Below are 20671 nucleotides of genomic sequence, written 5' to 3'. Positions count from 1 at the left end.
CTGCACTGCGCTGTGATGTTCTATATTCTATGATCCTGCCTACACCACCTTCTGAGCTACAGAGTTCCAAAATCACACAACACCGTGCCTGAGACCAAAGGGCATACGTTTAAGGTGAGGCGCAAATGGTTTAGAGGAGATCTGAGGGAAAATGTTTTCAATCAGAGGGTGGTGGAAACATGGAATGCACTGCCTGAGATGGTGAGGAACATTTCAGAAGCTTCTGGGTGAGCATTTAAAATGCCAGGGCATAGTCTGCTATGGATCATGTATTGACAAATGGGAATAGTGTAGTTCAGTGTTTGTTGGTCAGCGTAGATGTGGTGGGCCGAAGGGCCTGTTTCTATGTTGTATGAGTCCGTGGCTCTATGAATTCTCTGAGAGGAAAGATTTCTCCTCCCTGTTTAAAAAGGTGACCCTAATTTTAAAACAGTTAGGGACATTCAGTGTTTAAAAATGTTAGGGACGTTCAGTAAATGCTCCAAGAATGATATTTTAAATCATATAGAATGAAACCAGAGTGTTTTGTAATCACGCTCTGGTGCCTACATCTCTATTCCTTTTGGAAATAGAGCCAGAAATCAGGTTACAGGATTTATTTCAATTGGATAGACGGGAAACTTAATAAGGTATCACCATTAGTGAAAATGTAGTGCACATTGTTCTCGAGATGTGTGGAACAGTAACGTTCACCAGGTTAGATTTCTGGTTAGTTTTGAATCAAGCTCTGAGCAAGAGACAGGTGAAGGTTATTAACGTTCCTGTGTGGATAACAGGTGGATAAGGATCTGAATGACTGCCTGAGTAATACCTCACAAAGTTGAATAGCTTCACCCACTTACAGGTAAAAATGAGGTCTGCAGATGCTGGAGATCACAGTTGAAAATGTGTTGCTGGTTAAAGCACAGCAGGTCAGGCAGCATCCAAGGAACAGGAAATTCGACGTTTCGGGCATAAGCCCTTCATCCGAAACGTCGAATTTCCTATTCCTTGGATGCTGCCTAACCTGCTGTGCTTTAACCAGCAACACATTTTCAACTTCACCCACTTACAGCCTGGATTGTCAACAGTGCGCAGTTGGAAAAGGTCCCAATTCCAGAAGTCTAAGTTGTAAAGATGGCTGCCAGGACCTCAGATCTTTAGCCAAGGGTGGGGGAGGGGATGATGGAGGGCTAGGTAGAACAGAGTGGGGGTGTAGGATACCAGGTACAAGGCAAGCTGGGCAGAAGACATGTGCCCATTACTGGCACATTATTGAAGGTTTTAAAAAAATATATAAAACAGCCCTTCAGTTCCAACCCACCCATACAATCCTTGCCAACCCATGCCACCTAGATTCAAAATGATCAGCACAGAAAAAGGGCCTTTGGTCCATCAAGTCTGTGTGCCAATCAAGAACAACCGCTTAATTATTCTGATGCCATTTTGCAGCATTTGGTTCATAGCCTTCTTTGCTTGGCATTACAAGTGCACTCAGAGAAACTAAGGACTGCAGATGCTGGAGCTTAGAGTTGAGAGTGTGGTGCTGGAAAAGCACAGCAGGTCAGGCAGCATCTGAGCAGCAGGAGAATCAATGTTTCAGACATAAGCCCTTCATCAGGAATGAGGCTTGTGGGCCGTGAGGGCTGAAAGATAAATGGGAGCAGGGTGGAGTTGGGAGGTAGGTAGGTGAGAATGCAATAGGTAGATGAAGGTGAGGAAGGAGCTGATAGGTCAGAGAGGAGGGTGGAACAGATAGATAGGAAAGGTGATGGACAGGTCAGGAGGGCGGTGCCGTGTTGGAGGCTTGGGACTGGGATTTCAAGTGCACATCTAACTACTGCAATAAAAATAAACATCAGGCCAACTAATGCCCTTTAGGGAAGGAAATTTGCCATCCTTCCTTCTTAAATATTGTGAGAGCTTCCCTTACAGGCTGTGAGTTCCAGATTCCTACTATCTCTTGGGTGGAAAGATTTTTCCTCACATCCTCTCTAAACCTTCTGCCCGTTGTCTTAAATATATGTCATCTCCACCTTTTTTTATTCATCAATTTCTCCATTCCTTCCTGTCTACCCTATCAATGCCCCTCATAATTTGATACTCCTCAGTCATGTCCCCCCTTCAGTCTCCAAGGGAAACAACCCCAGTCTGTCCAATCTCTCTTCATAACTATTATTCTCACTTGCCTTCGCTGGTGATAGGTGAGACATAGGCCAAAAAAACCCAGCAAACTTGGTTCACGTAGTAAATCTTTTTCAAGTTTAAAATTACTTCTAATGAACCTGTTCTGACACATTATGGCACACATCTGAGGGAGGCAGGACTTGAACATGTCAGCCCAGAGGTGGGGATACATGGTACTACACCCTTAATTTCCATCATGATTCAGGGGATTTGAGTGCCACTAGCTAGGGCAGCACTCCTAATTGATTTATGGTTCAACCAAACTGCTGTGGGTCTGGAGTCACATGTAGGCCGGACAAGGTAAGGATGGCAGATTTCCTTCCCAAAAGGACATTAGTGTGCCTGATGTTTATTTTTATTGCAGTAGTTACATTATGATTGAGTCATTGAGTCATAATGTCCAATAGCCAACACGTCCTTCGGCCCAAACTGGCCCATACTAACCAAAATGTCCATCCACACTAACCTCATTTCCCTGCACTTGGCCCATATCCTTCTAATCCTTTCCCATCTGTGTATTTGTCCAGATACCTGTTAAATGTTGTTAATGTATGCACCTCAATCACTTCCGCTGGGAGCTCATTCCATACATGTACCACCCTCTGTGGAAACAAAATACCCCTCAGATTCCCTTTTATTCATTCCTCTCTCACCTTCAACGGATGTTCTCTAGTCCTTGATTCCCCAACCATGAGAAAAAGACTGATTGCATTCACCCTATCCATGGCTCTCATAATCCCTCCTAGTATCCTACAATCTAAAGAAAAAAGACTCAGCTTGTCTAACCTCTCCCTTTCACTCAGACCCTTGAATCCAGGCAACATCCTTGTAAATTTCTTCTGCACTCTTTTCAGTTTAATAATATCATTCCTATAGCAAGGTGACCATAACTGAACACAATACTCCAAGTGCAACTTCACCAATATCCTGTACAACTGCAACATAACTTCCCAACCTCTATACTCAATGCCCTGACTGATGAAGGTCAGTGTGCCAAAAGCCGCCTTCACTGCCCTGTCTACCTGTGACTCCACTTTCAGAGTACCTTGACCTGAACTCCACGGTTCCTCTGTTCCACTACACTCCTTAAGGCACTATCATTCAACATGAAACTCCTACCTTGATTTGACTTTCCAAAATGCAAGGCCTCACAATTATCTACATTAAACTCTATTTGCCATTTATTGGCCCACTTCCCCAGCTGATCAAGGTCCTGAGGCAATTTCTGAAAACCTTACTCTGTCCATGATACCACCTATTTTAGCGTCATCTGCAAACTTATTAATCATGCCTTGTGACATTCTCATCCAAGATGTGGAGATGCCAGTGTTGGACTGGGGAAGACAAAGTTAACAATCACACAACACAGGTTTTAGTCTAGTGGTTTTATTTGGAAGTGCTAGCTTTCAGAGCACTGCTCCTTCATCAGGTAGATGTGAAGGAACTGCCTGGTGAAGGTACAGTGCTCTGAAAGTGAGCACTTCCAAATAAATCTGTTGGGCTAAACCTGGTGTTGTGTGATTTTTAACATTCTCATCCATATCATTGATATAGATAACAAACAGCAATGGGCCCAACAATGATCCGTGAGGCACTCCACTAGTCACAGGCCTCCAGTCCAACAAGCATCCTTCCATTATTACCCTCTGCTTCCTACCATCAAGCCAATTGTGTATCTAATTTGTCAGCTCCCTCTGGATTCCATGCGATCTAACCTTCCATAGCAGCCGATCATGTGGAACCGAATCAAAGACTTTACTGAAATCCATACAGAATATGTCCTCATCAACCCAACTTCATCAAAGAACTCTAACAAATTTGTGAGGCATGATCTCCCAGCCACAAAGCCATGCTGACTACTCCTAATCAAATTCTGCCTTTCCAAATGCATGTATATCTTATCCAACAGAATCTTCTCAAGTCACTTATCTACCCCAGATGTTAAGGTCTATAGTTCCCAGGTTTTCTTTGCAGCCCTTTTTGAATAAGGGTAGAACATTCGCAACCCTCCAGTCTTTCTGGATCTTGCCCTTGGCTAACGAAGATGCAAAAATATCAACCAGGGCCCCCACAATTTCCTCTCTAGTGTTTTGCATTGTTTTTGGATATATCTGGTCAGGAGATTTATCAACCTTCATCGATTCTAATACATCCACCACCTCCTCAACTGTGATATGGATTGTCCCAAGATATTCCCGCTAACTTCCCTAAGTTCCCAGTCTTCATGTCTTTCTCCATGTCTTAAACCCCGAGGACAAATATTCAATCTCGCCCATCTCCTAAGGTTCGACAAATACATGTCCACTTTGGTCCTTGAGGGGCCCTATTCCCTTTCTAGTTATTCTTTTTTGTTTAATATTTTAAAAGAACCTCATTGGATTCACCCTAATCTTCTCAGGCAAGACTATCCCATGCCTCTTTTCTGCCCTCCTGATTTCCTTCTTCAGTAAACTCCATTATCCTCCAGAAACCTCCAGAGATTCCCTTGATCCCACCTGCCTGTACCTTTTCCTTTTTTCTAGTCAAAGCCTCAATATCTCTTGTCGTCCAGGGTTCCCTATTCCTTGCCCTTCACCCTCACAGGAACATACAGACTTTGAACTTTAGCTATCTCACTTTTAAAGGCCTCCCACTTGGTGAAGGTCCCTTTGCCTGTAAACATACTACTCCAATCAACCCCAGCAAGCTCCTGTCTAACTCCACCAAAATTCACCTTGCCCCAATTTAGAACTTAAATATGTGGACCAGTTTTGTTCCTCTCCATAACTATGTTAAAATTAATAGAACTATGGTGTTCCCCCACTGTCACCTCCATCATCTGTCCTGCCCTATTTCCCAAGACTCTTCTTGAGTAGGATCCTCTATATATTGCTTGAGGAAACTTTCCTGAGCGCTCTTAACAAATTCTACCCCATCTAAGCTCTTAATGCTCTGGCAATCCCACTACATGCTAGGAAAATTAAAATCCCCCTACTATGCCAACCCTATTGGTCCTGCAAGTCACCCCAGTCTCCCTGTATATTTGTTCCTCTAATTTTCACTGACAATTTGGGGGCCTGTAGTATAACCCCAATAACATCACATCCTCTTCTTATTTCTTAGCTCCACCCACAAAGTCTCACTGGATGATCCCTCAGTTATTTCATCTCTGATTGCTGCTGTGAGGCTCACCTTCATCAAAATTGCAACTCCCCCTCCCCTCTTTCCAACATCTCTGTCTTGCTCAAAGCATCTACACCCTGGCACATTAAGCTGCCAGTCCTGCCCCTCCCTTAGCCATGTTTTTATAATGGCTATAATATCCCAGTCCCACGTACCTATCCATGACCTGAGCTCATCGGCCTTACCTGTCAGCCCTCTTGCATTGAAACAAATGCATTTTAAGAGGTATTCCTCACTTTCTGTCGTGTACTAGCCTAACCTGTCTCTTCAACTTACTATTTCTGATTACTTTATCTCTTTCCAGCCTTGCTCCTGCCTCCCTGCTATTCAGATCCAACCCCACCCTGCCAATCTATTTTAAATCCTCCCTTGTAGCACTAGCAAACCTGCCCGGAAAAGATACTGGTTGCCCTCCAGTTCAGGTGCAGCCAGTTCCTCTTGAACAGATGACCTATGTCCCAGAAAAGATCCCAATGATCTAAAAATCTGAAACCCTGCCCTCTGCACCAATTCTCAGTCATATGTTTATGAACACTTTCACTATTATCCTTATTTAACTTGCAGGTTGTTTTCACATACCTTTTTATCACTTCTTAATCTTCTCCTTGTGCTTTTTGATACTTCTCCTCATCCCATTAGTGTTTCGGCATTTCCTCTTCCATTCTACCCCTGCCTGCCCATTCCAGATGCCTTTGATGGCCTGAGTTTTTAGGATTTCAGTGGGAGCAGCAGGAGAGGCACAGAGAGGACAGGCAGAGTGGGTGTTGTTCCCCAGCTTTTGAAATTAATCGAACAATGGCAACATAAACAGCCCAAGGTTTCCAAAGTAATAAAACCAGTTAAGCTGGAAGCTCAGAGGGTGGAAGATTTGCAAAAATATGCATTTCAAATTAGCAAGACCACAAATGTAGTATGGTTCAGACAAAGCGCTCATTCCTTTCAAAAGTGTTTTTTAAATGGAGATTCTGAACACAAATGCAGCTGAACGCGTGTGTGTATTTGTGCCCGTGGGATTAAATGAATTGACAGACGCCAATTATGGGCGGCACGGTGGCACAGCGGTTAGCACTGCTGCCTCACAGCGCCTGAGACCCGGGTTCAATTCCCGACTCAGGCGACTGACTGTGTGGAGTTTGCACGTTCTCCCCGTGTCTGCGTGGGTTTCCTCCGGGTGCTCTGGTGTCCTCCCACAGTCCAAAGATGTGCGGGTCAGGTGAATTGGCCATGCTAAATTGCCTGTAGTGTTAGGTAATGGGGTAAATGTAGGGGTATGGGTGGGTTGCGCTTCGGCGGGTCGGTGTGGACTCGTTGGGCCGAAGGGCCTGTTTCCACACTGTAAGTAATCTAATCTAATTTAAAAAAGACGCCAATTGTTAAATTCACTTTATGCTTACTGTTTTCCAAACTTCAAAAAACATGCCAAGCTGAGAGAGAAAGGGGAGACAAAAAAAGAGGTGAACAGGGTGAATTCCGTTTTGAGAAAAAGACAAATTGATTTCTGGATTGGAGACAAAGGCTCTATCTGTCTCTGTGCCTCCCCAGAGTGCAGTGGATGCTAGGATACTGAGTAAATTTAAGGAGAAGATAGGCAGATTCTTAAGCAGTAACGGGATAAAAGGATTATTGGGAGAGGGTAGGAAAATGGAGTTCAGCTCGGCCATGATCGTATCGAAAAGGTAGAGCTGGGCAGAGGGGATGAATGACTAGTACTGCTCCTCGTTCTTATGTTCCACTCTCTCAGTTTCCTGTTACCTCATCAACAAAGTTCAGACTAGGGATGTCCTGCTGTCAGAATTCAACTTGCTTTAATTTGAAAATCTAATGAGCCCAGTCTGATTTTTAAAATGATAAATGCATTGGATTTTGAAAGCAAAGTGTCTCTAACAGACGGAGAGGAGGAATGGTTAGGGCAGAAGAGTACAGGTTGAAGCTAGAAGAGCTGTCCCTGCTCTTCCGCTGCCATCAGCTAGCTAGAGGAATTGTGGATGTGCCACATCAAGACCATGTCTCATTAGGATTGAGTCTCATCAGAATTATGTCTCATTAGTGGTCAGTTACAAATTAATTATATTTCTGGATTTGTGATTTAGAACCTGACCTAAAAATTGGGAAAGGTAAATTCAAATTTTACTGTGGCAGCCAGGCAGGAGTTACATGTTAAAAAAACCTTGATTAATATGATACTAGAATAACCTGTTGTCGACCAGAAAATTGGCAAACACCAGATTACAGAAAGGCCTAAGGTGCTCTTTATAGTTGGGACCAATTCAGCTGAAAACTGCTGGTTTAACTCATTCCAGTAGAGACCTGTTCAACAGACTCTGTTGGTGTTTGGCTCCAAATAACCCCAAATGAGCCAAGTTCAAGTGATCACCTGCAGCTGGATGTTACTACCGGATTCATTCATAAGGAGAGAAATTTAAATTGCCTGCTGCATTATGTTCATGTAGTTATTGTGACATTCAGCTTTGCAGGGGATAAAATTACAGCTCCTCAGCTTAGTTAGAAAAGTTGAACAGTAAACCATTTCCACAGGATTGGCAGCTTTGGATAAACTAGTTCCAGTATTATACAGGCCTAAAGAAGCAGCAGCGATACTTGTCACTGTCAGGTCAACATATCAGGAACAGAAAGAGGCCATTCAGCCTTTGGAGCCTGTTCAAACATTGATTGGATTGTGGTTGATGTGTACCTCAACTCTATTTACCTGCCACTGCTCCATCTCTTTTGCTATCTTTCCCTCATTAAAAAAATCTCTCAAAATTCAGTTCTGATATAAGGTCATCAACCTGAAATATTGAGGAAGACATTAAGCCATGAACAAAGGCAGTCCTGGTGTTGGAGAAGTAATAAAAATGTCAAAAAAATCTGAAACTTGACGTTCAACCTGTCCACTTAGCAGATTCAATGGAGAAGCAATCTGCTCTCATTCAGAGATGAGCTGCTTGTTTAAATATTTGCGCACGTCAACCACACTTAACTTCCCCTTACTTGGCCAACTATACCTAACAGATTTTGATGAACCCAGTGGCTGAAGGACACAAGGTTTGTTTCTCACGCTAGGTTGAGTTAATCTTTTCACCCACCCTATACTCTGACACTTTCAGTACACCTCTCCTTGACCTTTCCGATCTCCCGCTGACCTAATGGACACTGATCTTCCCTCAACCCTGACCTTGCATCTTTCTTCTCAGTATTCCTTCCCCGAACCTCCTCTGCCTTTTACGATCCTTCCTCTCCTTCGTACCCTCTCTCCTCTCAATCTTAGCCCAACTACAGCCTGACACCAAAAGCCCACTTGCCAGACCTCAATCTCTCTGCCTGGAGTGGGGAAAATAAGACCATAAGACCATAGGGGCAGAAGCTAAGTCTTTGGGGACAATGGGTCTGCTCTGCCGTTTGCTTATTTTTTCAACCACAATTCCCGCTTTCTCCCTGTAACCTTTGATTTCCTTGGCATTCAAAAACTTATTCATCTCTACCTTAAATATTCTTAATGGCCTGACCTCCACAGCCCTCTGCAGCAAAGAATTCTACAGATCCACCACTCTCTGGTGAAAGACGTTCCTCCATATCTCTGTTCTAATGGGTCTTCTAAGGCTCTCTTTACTCTAAGGCTGTGCCCTCAGATCCTTGTCTCTCCTGCAATTGAAACATTTTCCCAACATCCAGTCTCTGTAGTCGAATGCAGAACAGAAGCAGTTAAATTCAGCAGGACCCTTGTGATACCCTGTCTTAGGGGTTTCCTGATCCTAACCTGAACCCTGATACTCCCCAACCTCAGCCCCAGCTCAAAGGTAAGATCAGAGCCAACTCTATTTCCTCTACAGTTCTTCTTGAACCTGCGGAGTGCTTTCCAGAACCTTCAGTGTTTAAAATGAAAATCTCTTGACCTCAAACTTAGCCACCCTTCAACAGCTAAACCCTTTTCAGCGACGGAGAGTCTCGATAGTCTGCAAACTTTGTGAAGATGTGCCCTCTAATCCCACAAATAAAAGGCCTAGATTTCAAGCCTCTTTGTACAATGTTCTTTCTCTTGTAGAAATTATAATTGTGTATTAAAGATACTGTAATTAATAGACACTAGTCATATTAAATGTACGATAAATTTAAACACCAGTGACCCATTTTTGAGTGATTCAGAAATGACTGCACTCACTCCATTCTAGGGTGTTTTATGCCTCTGAACTTGAACTAAAAGTGAGGAATGTGAATTAAGATTGTAGTACAAAGGAAGCCTAATCTTAAAATGGTTTGATATACTGCAAATATGATTTGTAGGGTCCTCATGGATCATGAAAGAGGTCCATTTTTAACTTAAATCTTGCTTGTTAAAAATAGGAATAAAGTAGAAGATTTCTTCTAAATGTGATACAGCAATCATGCAGTTTATATTTTGGGTCCACAATAGCTATGTTGTACTTGCACAATAATTAGAGGCTATTCAGGCCACCATTTCTGTGGCTGGTGCTTGCCTTTTAATTGGAATTACCAGCTGTATATGTAATACTGTAGATTGCCCTAACTGGAAATCAGAGACCAAGAACCTTCACATCGTAAGGTTGCAGGACTGTAAAAGATGATTGTCCCAAAGAGGCCGGACTTTGTAATGATTGGCATGACGTTCCTGGGGTGAGAAACAGTGGCTATGATCATTACCTAGCCCTGAAGTCAACTCCTGTGGAAAACAGTCAGTTTCAAAATAAGGGGCTGCCCAGTTCTGAGGAAGGGTCACTGGACCCAAAACGTTAACTCTGATTTCTCTCCACAGATGCTGCCAGACCTGCTGAGCTTTTCCAGTAAGTTCTGTTTCTGTTTTGGGTTGCCCAATTAAGGCAAATTGAAGAGTTTTCTTTTGACGATTGTGAGTATTTGGTGGGAGCAAGACCGTTGAAGCTTTTTAAGGCTGAGGTAGGTAGCTTCTTGGTAAACAAGGGGATGAAATGTATCACAGATAGCAAACCAGAAGTAACAGGGAATGAGCTATAACATATGTTTTGTTAACATGAATTCACTATAACACAATTAACGAATTGGGGACACTGTTTCTAAAGCATGAAGTTTTAAAGTGCGTATTGGTTATTACGTGATTCTGGCCCCATTAGTGGTGCTGCTATTAAACAACTTTCGCATAATAGGGATTGCACAGGACTGAACTACTGCGGTATAGCAGAACTGACTGTACTCCACTCTGCCATGATTTTATTGAATGGAAAAAACAGCCTTCAGGGGTTAATTGGACTGTTTCCAATTTTAATTTGGATGTTTGTATGTACAAATGTCCTCTTAGTTGGCCTGGATGTGGCTCTACAGTCTAATTTTGACTTGATTTGATTTAATTTATTATTGTCACATGTACTAGGTACAGTGAAAAGGTTTGTTTTGCGTGCAATACAGGCAGGTCATACCATACAAAGCGTAGTTGGGTAATAGAACAGAGTGAGGAATACAATGTTATGGCTGCACAGAAGGTCCACAACCCGTGAGGTCAACATTAAATTTGAAATTTGAGAGGTCCGATCAGAAGTCTCATGACAGCAGGGAAGAAGCTGTTCTTGACTCTGTTAGTCCATATGTTTAAGTTTTTATATCTTCTGCCCAATAGAAGAGGTGGGAAGAGAATTGTAACTGGGGTGAGAGGAGTCTTTAATGATGCTGGCCGCCTTCCCGAGACAGCCAGAGGTATAGATGGAGTCAATGGATGGAGGTTGGCTTGTGTGATGGACTGGGCTGTGTTCGTAACTCCACATAATTGTTTAAGATTAGATTACTTACAGTGTGGAAACAGGCCCTTCGGCCCAACAAGTCCACACCGACCCGGCGAAGCGTAACCCACCCATACCCCTAACCTAACACTACGGGCAATTTAGCATGGCCAATTCACCTGACCCACACACCTTTGGACTGTGGGAGGAAAACCGGAGCACCCGGAGGAAACCCACGCAGACACAGGGAGAATGGGCAAACTCCACACAGTCAGTCACCTGAGTCAGGAATTGAACCCAGGTCTCAGGCGCTGTGAGGCAGCAGTGCTAACCACTGTGCCACCGTGCCACCCACAAAGATCCTGTGCAGAGCAGTTGACATAGCAAATAGTGAATGCATCTGGATAGAATGCTTTCTATGGTGCATCTATACAAATCGGTCAGAGTCTTTATGGACATGCCAAACCTCCTTAGTCTCCTGAGGATGTAGAGGCATTATTATGCTTTCTTGACCATTGTATCAACATGGATGGACCAGAGCAGACTGTTAATTAAGGACATGTGGATGGTTTCTCATTCAGAGGATAGATCAGAGGATTTCCAGCAGCAGGCTGCAGTGGAGGGTAACTGTGACAGAGGGCATTTCAACATGACAATACTCTCTCACCAATGCTGGATAGTGGCACACTGGTGTCACAGACCAGATACTGATTCTCATTCTCAGGAGTGACTGGTTCAAATCCTATCGTGTCAGATGGTAGAGTTTAAATTCAATAAGATCTGAATTTGAAATCTAGTTGAAATTATAGGCATCATCCATTGTTGAAAAAACATATGCTGTCCTTAACTAGTCTGGTGGTTCAGTGGTTAGCACTACTGCCTCACAGCACCAGGGACCTGAGTTCAATTCCTGCCTCAGGCAACTGTCTGTGCCCGTGTCTGTGTGGGTTTCCTCCAGGTGCTCTGGTTTCCTCCCACAGTCACAAAGATGTGCAGGTTAGGTGAATTGGCCATGCTAAATTGCCTGTAGTGTTAGGTGTATTAGTCAGGGGTAAATATAGGGGGTGAGTTTCTCTTCGGAGGGTCAGTAGGGAATTGTTGGGCCGAAGGGCCTGGTTCCACACTGCAGGAAATCTAGTCTAATCTAATAGTGGTGAACTATTCACACAAACTGTTGTTGATCACCTTCAGAACTGGCCTCACTAGCCACTCATTTTGAGACTAGTTAGGGATGGGTTACAAATGATGGCAGACACTAAGAGATCAACAAAATGCATTGTGCAGATATGGGAGGGGGTCAGGACATAGGTCCCTTCGGTAGCATGGTCTGTAGCTTGGAGGTAGTAAGGACTGCAGATGCTGGAAAGTCGGAGTCAATAAAATGTGGAGCTGGAAAACTCAGCAAGTCAAGCATCATTAGATGAGCAGGAGAGTCGATGTTTCGGGCAGGACTCTTCAGCAGGACTGATGTTGTGGTCTATATCTTGTCCTGTATCTGGGCTGATGTAAAACATTATGAGGCCTAACTGAGGAGCATCACCCTTCCCATCCCAGTGACTGAGAGATTATCTCCTTTCCAATTTCACTGCCACCCTTGCAGGTTTATTGGACTTAATTGACCTCAGCAGACTCCTGTGGGCAGCATGGTGGCTCTGCTGCCTCACAGCACCAGAGACCCAGGTTCGATTCCAGCCTTGGGCACCTGTGTGCATATTCTCCCCATGTCTGTATGGGTTTCCTCTGGGTTCTCCGGTTTCCTCCCAGCTGTGCAGGTTAGGTTGATTGGCCATGGGACATTGTGCAGGCTAGGTGGGTTAGCCATGAGAAATGCAGGGTTGCAAGGATAGGGTGGGGTGCTCTTTGAAGAGTCAGTGTGGACTCGATGCCAAATAGCCTGCCTCCACGTTGTTGGGATTCCATAGCTGTGAACTATGTCAGCTGCCTGCAAACAATGGAGTGGGGTGACTAATCCTCAAAATGATGGGGTTATGTTTAGTTCCCGGCTGCCCTCAGTCCTCATGGAGCAAAACGTCACTTTCCAAAGGAGAGATTTACAAAAAGAATTAATTATTTTTAAATGACAGTTTTGACTCAATTTTCAGAATGTGTTCCACAAAGATTTTCTGTAAGTGAGCTGCTACAGACCCAATAACATGCTTGCAGAGATTAAAAGATTGGAATGTGAGCAGTTTAAGGGAGCAATCTTGGTCAATGTCACAGGAGCCAAATGGTTGCCCTAACTTGTACAGACCCAACACAATTACTGTGAACATTTATAGCAAATGCCTTCCTTCCGCTGGAAGTGTAACATCTTTGTAGAAGCAAGTCGTACCCTAGAGATCTGAACAGATAATCGAGGCTGATACTCCAATGCAGGACGGAGTGCTGCTTTCCAGAGGTGCTGGCTTCACTACATAAGCCATATCTGTTCTCTCAGGTGAGTCAAACGGATCCCACAGCCACTATTCAGAGGAACACAATTCTACAACATCAAGATGGCGGAGTTTGGCTCCTGAGAGGGGGCTCATTCATTCTGACTGCTTTTCTTTTCCATTTCTCTCATTTCCTGTCTTTTTTCTTCTTCTTTCCTTTCCTCAGCTCTTCTCCTGAGCCTGGACAGCATTGGTAATGGCAAATAGAGATAGAAGCCCCACATAGAATCACTACAGTGTGGAAACAGGCCATTTGGCCCAACAAGTCCACAACGACCCTCCAAACATTATCCCACCCAGACCCATCCCTCTCCCCTATTACTCTATATTTGCTCCTGACTAATGCACCTAACTTACATATTCCTGAACACTATGGGCAACGTAGCATGGCCAATTAACCTAACCTGCACATCTTTGGATTGTGGGTGGAAACTGGAGCACTTGGAGGAAGCCCACGCAGATACGAGTAGAATGTGCAAACTCCACACAGCCATTCGCCTGAGGTGGGAAACAAACTGTCCCTGATGCTGTGAGACAGCAGCGCTAACCACTGAGTCACCGTGCTGCCCCAAGTAGGCCCAGCACAGACTTGAGTGAGCACAGTGTGGACTCGAGTGGGCCACTTCTTACTTTCCAGGGTGGACATGAGGCCTTGCATTGGCATCGGTGGCTGCTACATTAGCAATGGTGACATTAGTGAGGTAGTCCCAGCCACGAGAGATGGCGCCTGAGGACCGTCATTTGTTGGGTCTGGTACTGGCGGTGGTGAGGTGGTGGTGGAAGGGTATCACAGCGAAATGACAAGGTGGGCCCAACAGAGAGAGATGCCACGCTGTTGTTGGTGGGTCCACTGCAGGCAGCAGTGAGAATTGGCCCAGCAGGGAAAGATGGTGCCTGGAGAATGGCGACTTCAATATTGGCTGGGTCCAGTGTCGACAACGGTGAGACATTGGAGGACGGATAGCAGCGCAGGACTGACAGATTCTCTTTAAGCTACATCTTTTTACTTTATTTTCTTATCCTTAAAGCTATTCAAAATGGCAGTGGATCGTGGCAACAGTGGAAATGCTTTTCACATGTATCTGACAATAAATCATTCCATGCTCAGTTGTGCTCTCGCTGAAATATATGCATCCCAAGCAGCATCCGTTAGCTTGATAAATGGTTTATTATCATATTGGTATTGGTGGCACTTGCTCCATGCAAATTAGCTCCGTGATTCAGTACGCTACTCCAGAGGTTACACTTCAAAAGTATTGCACTGCCTATGCAACATCCTGAGATTTTTGAAAGATTTGAGATAACTTCTATCTTCTGTCAGACCAATCACTTCGTGTTACAGCACCTCTCTGTGCTGGGGCCATGTTTTTCAATTTCAAAATAATATCATTTTCCCTTTCCAAATGGCCTATTGCGAAATCATTCTGAGAATTCAGAGCTGACTGAGCAGGTGACTGTGAACATTGAGATGACAAATTGAGTCATTAAGTTGGCGAAATATCAGGCAATCCAACAGTTTGTGAAGAGGCCGTCGAAAGAAAATCAAATCATTGTCACACTTGAGTTCCATTTATATCTCACACCAAATGCAGTGGGACACCTTCAGTGTGCCTCCAATATTCAGGACATCTGTTACAAATTAGGCAAAGTTTTTCAATGTTTCGTCTGTTAACCCAAACCATCTCCAAAATAGAATTCACAGACCAAATGCTGCATAGGTCAAACTCTTTACAGACCTGATGTGGAGGTGCCAGTGTTGGAGCGGGTTGGACAAGGTCAAAAAGCACACGACACCAGGTTACGGTCCAACAGATTTATTTGAAAACACTAGCTTTTGAAGTTTCACTACGGAGTCTCTTTACAGTCAAACTCTTCACAGGCCATTTGCCTCACAATTTGAACTCTTCACTAAGGATCTAAGGATATGGGGTAGGCCATTTAGGCCTGAGATGAGGAGAATTATTTTCATCCAGAGGGAGCAGATTGGAGGGGCTGAACTCCTGCTCCTCCTCCTAGCTTTTATGTTCTTTTATTATGTCTGGAGTGAGCTCCAAAGTTGACACTGGAAACCATGAAGATTAATTAGATTAGATTCCCTACAATATGGACAGGCTCTTCAGCCCAAGTCCACACCGACCCTCCGAAGAGTAACCTACCCAGACTCGTTTCCCTCTGACTAATGCACCTAACACTATGGGCAATTTTAGCCTGGCCAATTCACCTGACCTGCACATCTTTTGGGATTGTGGGAGGAAACCGGAACACCTGGAGGAAACCCACGGAGACATGGGGAAAATGTGCAAACTCCACACAGACAGTTGCCTGATGCTGGAATTGAACCTGGGTCCCTGGCACTGTGAGGCAGCAGTGCTAATCACTGAGCCACCATGCCGTATTAATGTCATGTGACACTCCCCTTCCACAATATATTGCATAATATGTTGCTTCTCCATGTGCAACAGGGAGTAGCAGATGAGTCATAAGCGTTTGGACAAGACAAATTTCTGCTTGCTCCAGTCAGCTCCATGGCTCCTTCCTCGAAAGGCGTTAGGATCCTAATGTCGGATATTACTCCTCAGTCTGAGTGAATTTGTATTTATTCCCCTGTAGGTAAACCGCAACATTCCAAGATATGTTTCTCAGAAGTAGTTTCTCAGAATTCTCAGCTACAGATTTTCCTATGGCTCTCCACCCTGGAGGCTCCCAGCCTCTATTCCTGATGAAGGGCTTTTGCCCGAAATGTCGATTTTCTTGCTCCTCGGATGCTGCCTGAACGACTGTGCCTTTCTAGCACCACTCTAATCTTGACTCTGGTTTCCAGCAGTTTCGGCCCCTGTCTTTACTGGCATGAGGAATCTGCTGTGGTGTTTTGAACAGTTAAAGCTGTTAAATGCACAATCTTCTTGCTCTGGGAGAATTAGCATTGCTTACAAAAATGGCAAGTGTCATGCCATTTGTGTGATTGAGACATCTCTTGACCTCACCAAAACCAGACACCTTTTACTTTTGTCTCTTTCCTCTCCAATTCCTTGCTGAAAGGCTATTACATCCCCCACCATTTCGTGTTCACAAGAAAGCTCAAAAACCGGTGGGTGCATTCTTCTTCAGTATTTTCCACATTGTTTTAATCACCAGGCACAACAGTGAGACACACTACTGTAGTCGTGCAACACTCAGAGCTATAAGTAGCTCACACATACTCAGCCCACACAGCATTTCGGATACAGATGCTTGCCACTTCACTTCCTTGTGACTGCCGTCTGCAGTCACAGACTTTTGATGCTTCGTGCTCGAGACTGTGACTTCAAGTCGGCCCTGGCACACAGCCTGGCAAAGCATCAGCAGCTCATTCAGCCTTTTTCAGCAATGCAGCCAGTGGTCTGTGCTGCTATCTTAGCCCAGGCCACCTCCGCTGGGTGGGCTAGCCCCCTGCTACCATCCTGGGGAAAGAGAACATTGCCTCTTTTCCAACAGCTTGGAAAACCTCCAGCAAAATGTTGTTAAACCATGGGGCCCTTGTCTGTCATGCCTGCACATTCTCCAGTGGCAAGGGGAGGGTGTGAGCAAGGTGGGGAGGAGGGGGTTGGTAAACATCGTATATCTAAGACAGAGATGAGGAGGGATTTTCTCCTTCACAGAATTGTGAATCTGAGGAACTCTTTACCATGCAGGGCTGTTGAGGCTGGGTCATTAAGAATATTCAAGGCTGCCAGAGTGATTTTTAATCAGTGAGGGAAACATGGAGTTGAGGATTGAGATCAGCCATGAATGAGGAAGCAGACTCGATGGGCTGAATGACCTATCCTTACTCCTTTAAATTATATGCCGATTCCCTCCAGCAAGTGGAAATCCCATTCAGAGAGTCTGCTTGGATTCTTGTGTTCAACTGTCTGGAGTGGGAAGTGAAAGCAACACATTCAGGTTCAGAAGTGAGAGTGCTCCCAATTGAGCCATGGCTGACACCAGCCTGACACAGCTTCTTGGTGAAGACAAGCCTTCTCATTTTCCCTCTAATTCTTTCACAAACTAGGTCAGGTGAATTGGCCATTCTAAATTGCTCATAGTGTTAGGTGCATTAGTCAGGGGGAAATGGGTCTGGGTGGGTTACTCTTCGGAGGGTCAGTGTGACTTGTTAGGCCAAAGGGCCTGTTTCCACACTGTAGGGAATCTAGGGAATCGAATCGAATCTAAATTAATGTCCCAGCTGCCAGAAGGAATCGTTTCTCTCATTTGTTTAGGAACAGGAGTAGGTCATTTGGCCCTTTGAACCTCATCTGTCATTCAGTCTGATCATGGCTGATCACCCAGCTCAGTCCCCTGTTCTTGCTTTCGCCCCAAAGCCTTTGACCCATTTAAGCCTAAGAACTATATCTAACTCCTTGAAAATGTTCAATGTTTTGGCGTCAACAATTTTCTGTGGCACAGAATACTGACCTATCCCTACCTGCACTCACCTATCGCTTTCCCACCGACCTTCCTCTCAGCCCCCCCCCTTCCCCCTCCACATTCCTGATGAAGGGCTTATGCCCAAAATGTTGACTCTTCTTCTCCTGACCTGCTGTGCTTTTCCAGTGCCACACTTTTCAACTTTGACTCTGCAGTGTCTGCAGTCCTCACTTTCTCTTGGAGAGTTTCACAGGCCCAACACTCTCTGTGTGAAGGCATTTTCTACTCAACTCAGTCCTAATTTGTTTGCCTTGTATTCTTAAACTGTGATCCTGATTCTGAGCTCCTCAGTCATTGGAAACATCCTTCCTGAGTTTAACCTGCCTGGTCCTATTAGACTTCCGTAGGTTTCTATGAGATTCTCCTCATTCTTCTAAGCTCCTTGAATATAGCCCTACCCAATTCAGTCCTTCTTACTGTGTCAGCCCTGCCATGCCAGCCATCAGTCTGGTCAAACCTTTGTTGCTTACCTTTCCTTGCCAGAACATCTCCCCCTCAGACAAGGAGGCCAAAAATGTGCACAATATTCTAGGTGCGGTCTCAGTAATCCCTGTACATTTGCAGCAAGATATTCCTTCTCCTGTATTTGAATCCTCTTGTTATGAAAATCAACATACAGAGATACCCTGAGTTTCCAGTGAGCAAATGGTAGCACGGCTGTCCTGTAAATATGGTGCCATGGAAGGCACTGGTTGGTTGGCTGGGCTGGTGCATGAACCTGTTGCCCATTCGCCCCATGAGCTGTGCCAATCTCTGGTGCAAACTGAGATTTATGCAACCATATGAGAAAGGGAGACTCATCACAGGACCCAGGATTCCAAGTGAACGATTCCCGCCTGCCCTCGTGAAAATCTTGGGACGTCAGAAAGTGAACGCTGGATGAGCTTCCTAATGACAGTCCCAAATAACGATATCATGTGCAAGATCACGTTCCCTCCTATCCTCCCCCGCACCCAGCCCCCCTTCCCCACCACCCTACTAATTCCTCAACCGCTCAACAAATCCATGGAAAAGTCAAAATTGGGGAACACGATGTCAAATTAATTCAGGGCACAGAAATGGAGATCAGGCATCTTTCCCTTCTGATCTGATTGGGTCTAATGAATTTTCTTCTTTTGTTTTATTAGGTTCCTTTCCCTCTGATCTTTCTCATCCCCTCAGTCTCTCCACTTTTCCCTGCCACAGCTCACAGTCAACTCAATATGGCTAAAAGCAATCTCAGGTCCAAGCTCCAGAAGGCATTGTTGGATCAGAGCTGAGGTGGGATTCAGTCCGTCAGATTGAAGAGCTTGGTCAGTGTGAGGTAAACAAAGATAGATTGGCCTTGGTAAGCTGTGTCACTGATTGAAGGAAAACAAAGAGGTTATTCAACCCTTCAAGCCTGCATTTCTGTTCAATTTAAACACAGCTGATTAACTCCATTTGCTCTTGATACCCGTACTACAAACATCCATCCACACAAATTCGGCAGATGCTGAAAATCTGAAGCTAAAACAGAAACTACTGGAAATACTCAGCAGGTTTGGCAGTAGCTGTGGAGAAAGAAACAGAGCTAATGTTTCAAGTCAATGGCCTCTCATTTGAATTGAGGAAAGTTAAAGATGTGATCATTTTGTTGCATGTGAGAAGGGGGAAGGTGAGTAAAAGGTCAGTATTAAATGGGAATCTCTCTTTTTCAGTGTAAATCTAACTTTTTCCAAGTTCCGATGGAAGGTCACCATACAAAAATGTTATCTCTCTTCAAAAATCAAATAATCCAGATTCGCAATCTCATGTTTGGTATGCGTTCAGAGAGCAGCTCCACTGGCATCTGTTGTGGTCATTGACACTGGAACCATCTCAAAATGCCTTAGTTAGATTCACTGTTCTTATTGGTGGCATTGTAAATAACTGATACCAATGAGGAACAATGCCCACATGTAGTCTTTGACAGAATAGAGGCTTGATCTTTACAAACAGAATAGGTTTATTTCATGATACTTACTAGCGAGTTATGTTACATCTAAGTTACATGAGAGTTCTTTGTAAGACTTCAGGCTATACCTAAGGATAGGTACACCTTATTATTATTTTCTACAGAGATTTAACATGAACTGGAAGCAACCTAGAACATTGATTAGTTTCTGTCCTTGGTATCGTAACTGGCAGAGCTTATCTCATTCTGTCAATTAACTCTTTCAGCTATTAACTGTCTTGAGTACCAAAGAAAATGAATTCCACTGTCTTCCCAATTGTGTGAAAAGTGCTTCCTGATTTTATTCTAAATAGTTTGGCTCTAAGTTTCAGGTGATGCACTATGGATAAAGACCAATCTCTATTTAAAAACTTAGTTTATGTTCATTTGCACTCAAGATCCAATAATAAATTTTGTTTTTAACCAGAAGCTGGATTTTAAACAAGCAACAATGCCTCTACTTCCTTAGGAGGCTAAGGAAGTTCAGCATGTCCACAAGGAGCCTCAGCAATTTGTATGGATGTCCCATCGAAAGCATCCTATCTGGTTGTGCAGGGTGGCATGGCAACTGTTTTTCCCAAGACTACACAAGAAATTACAGAGAGTTGTGAACATAGCCCAGTTCATCACGCAAACCAGCCTACCGTCCACTGACTCTATCTATACATCCCACTGCCTCGGAAAAGCAATCAATATTATCAAAGACCCCTCCTACCCTTGTTACCCTCTTCTTCCATCACGCTGAAGATGTAAAGGTCTGCCAACATGTATGAGCAGATTCAAGAGCAGTATCTTTCCTGCTGTGA

At 44.2% G+C, this 20671-nt stretch overlaps 1 protein-coding gene across 2 annotated transcripts in view; it reads right to left on the bottom strand.

Moving 5' to 3' along the window:
* The window catches only part of LOC132834995 (sorbin and SH3 domain-containing protein 1), a 434648-nt gene that overhangs the window by 391480 nt on the left and 22497 nt on the right, over positions 1-20671 (bottom strand). Inside the window, exon 1 of one of the 2 annotated variants that reach the window (XM_060854189.1) lies at positions 5908-6086. The exons of the other annotated variant lie outside the window; for it this stretch is intronic. The gene's annotated coding sequence lies outside the window, so the exon portion shown is untranslated. Of the gene's footprint in view, positions 1-5907; positions 6087-20671 lie in introns of those variants that run through there. 2 annotated transcript variants of the gene reach the window in all.

Source organism: Hemiscyllium ocellatum, chromosome 43 (genome assembly GCF_020745735.1).
Source record: "Hemiscyllium ocellatum isolate sHemOce1 chromosome 43, sHemOce1.pat.X.cur, whole genome shotgun sequence".
NCBI classification, from domain to species: Eukaryota; Metazoa; Chordata; class Chondrichthyes; order Orectolobiformes; family Hemiscylliidae; genus Hemiscyllium; species Hemiscyllium ocellatum.
This window is presented reverse-complemented; position numbering and strand designations above follow the sequence as displayed.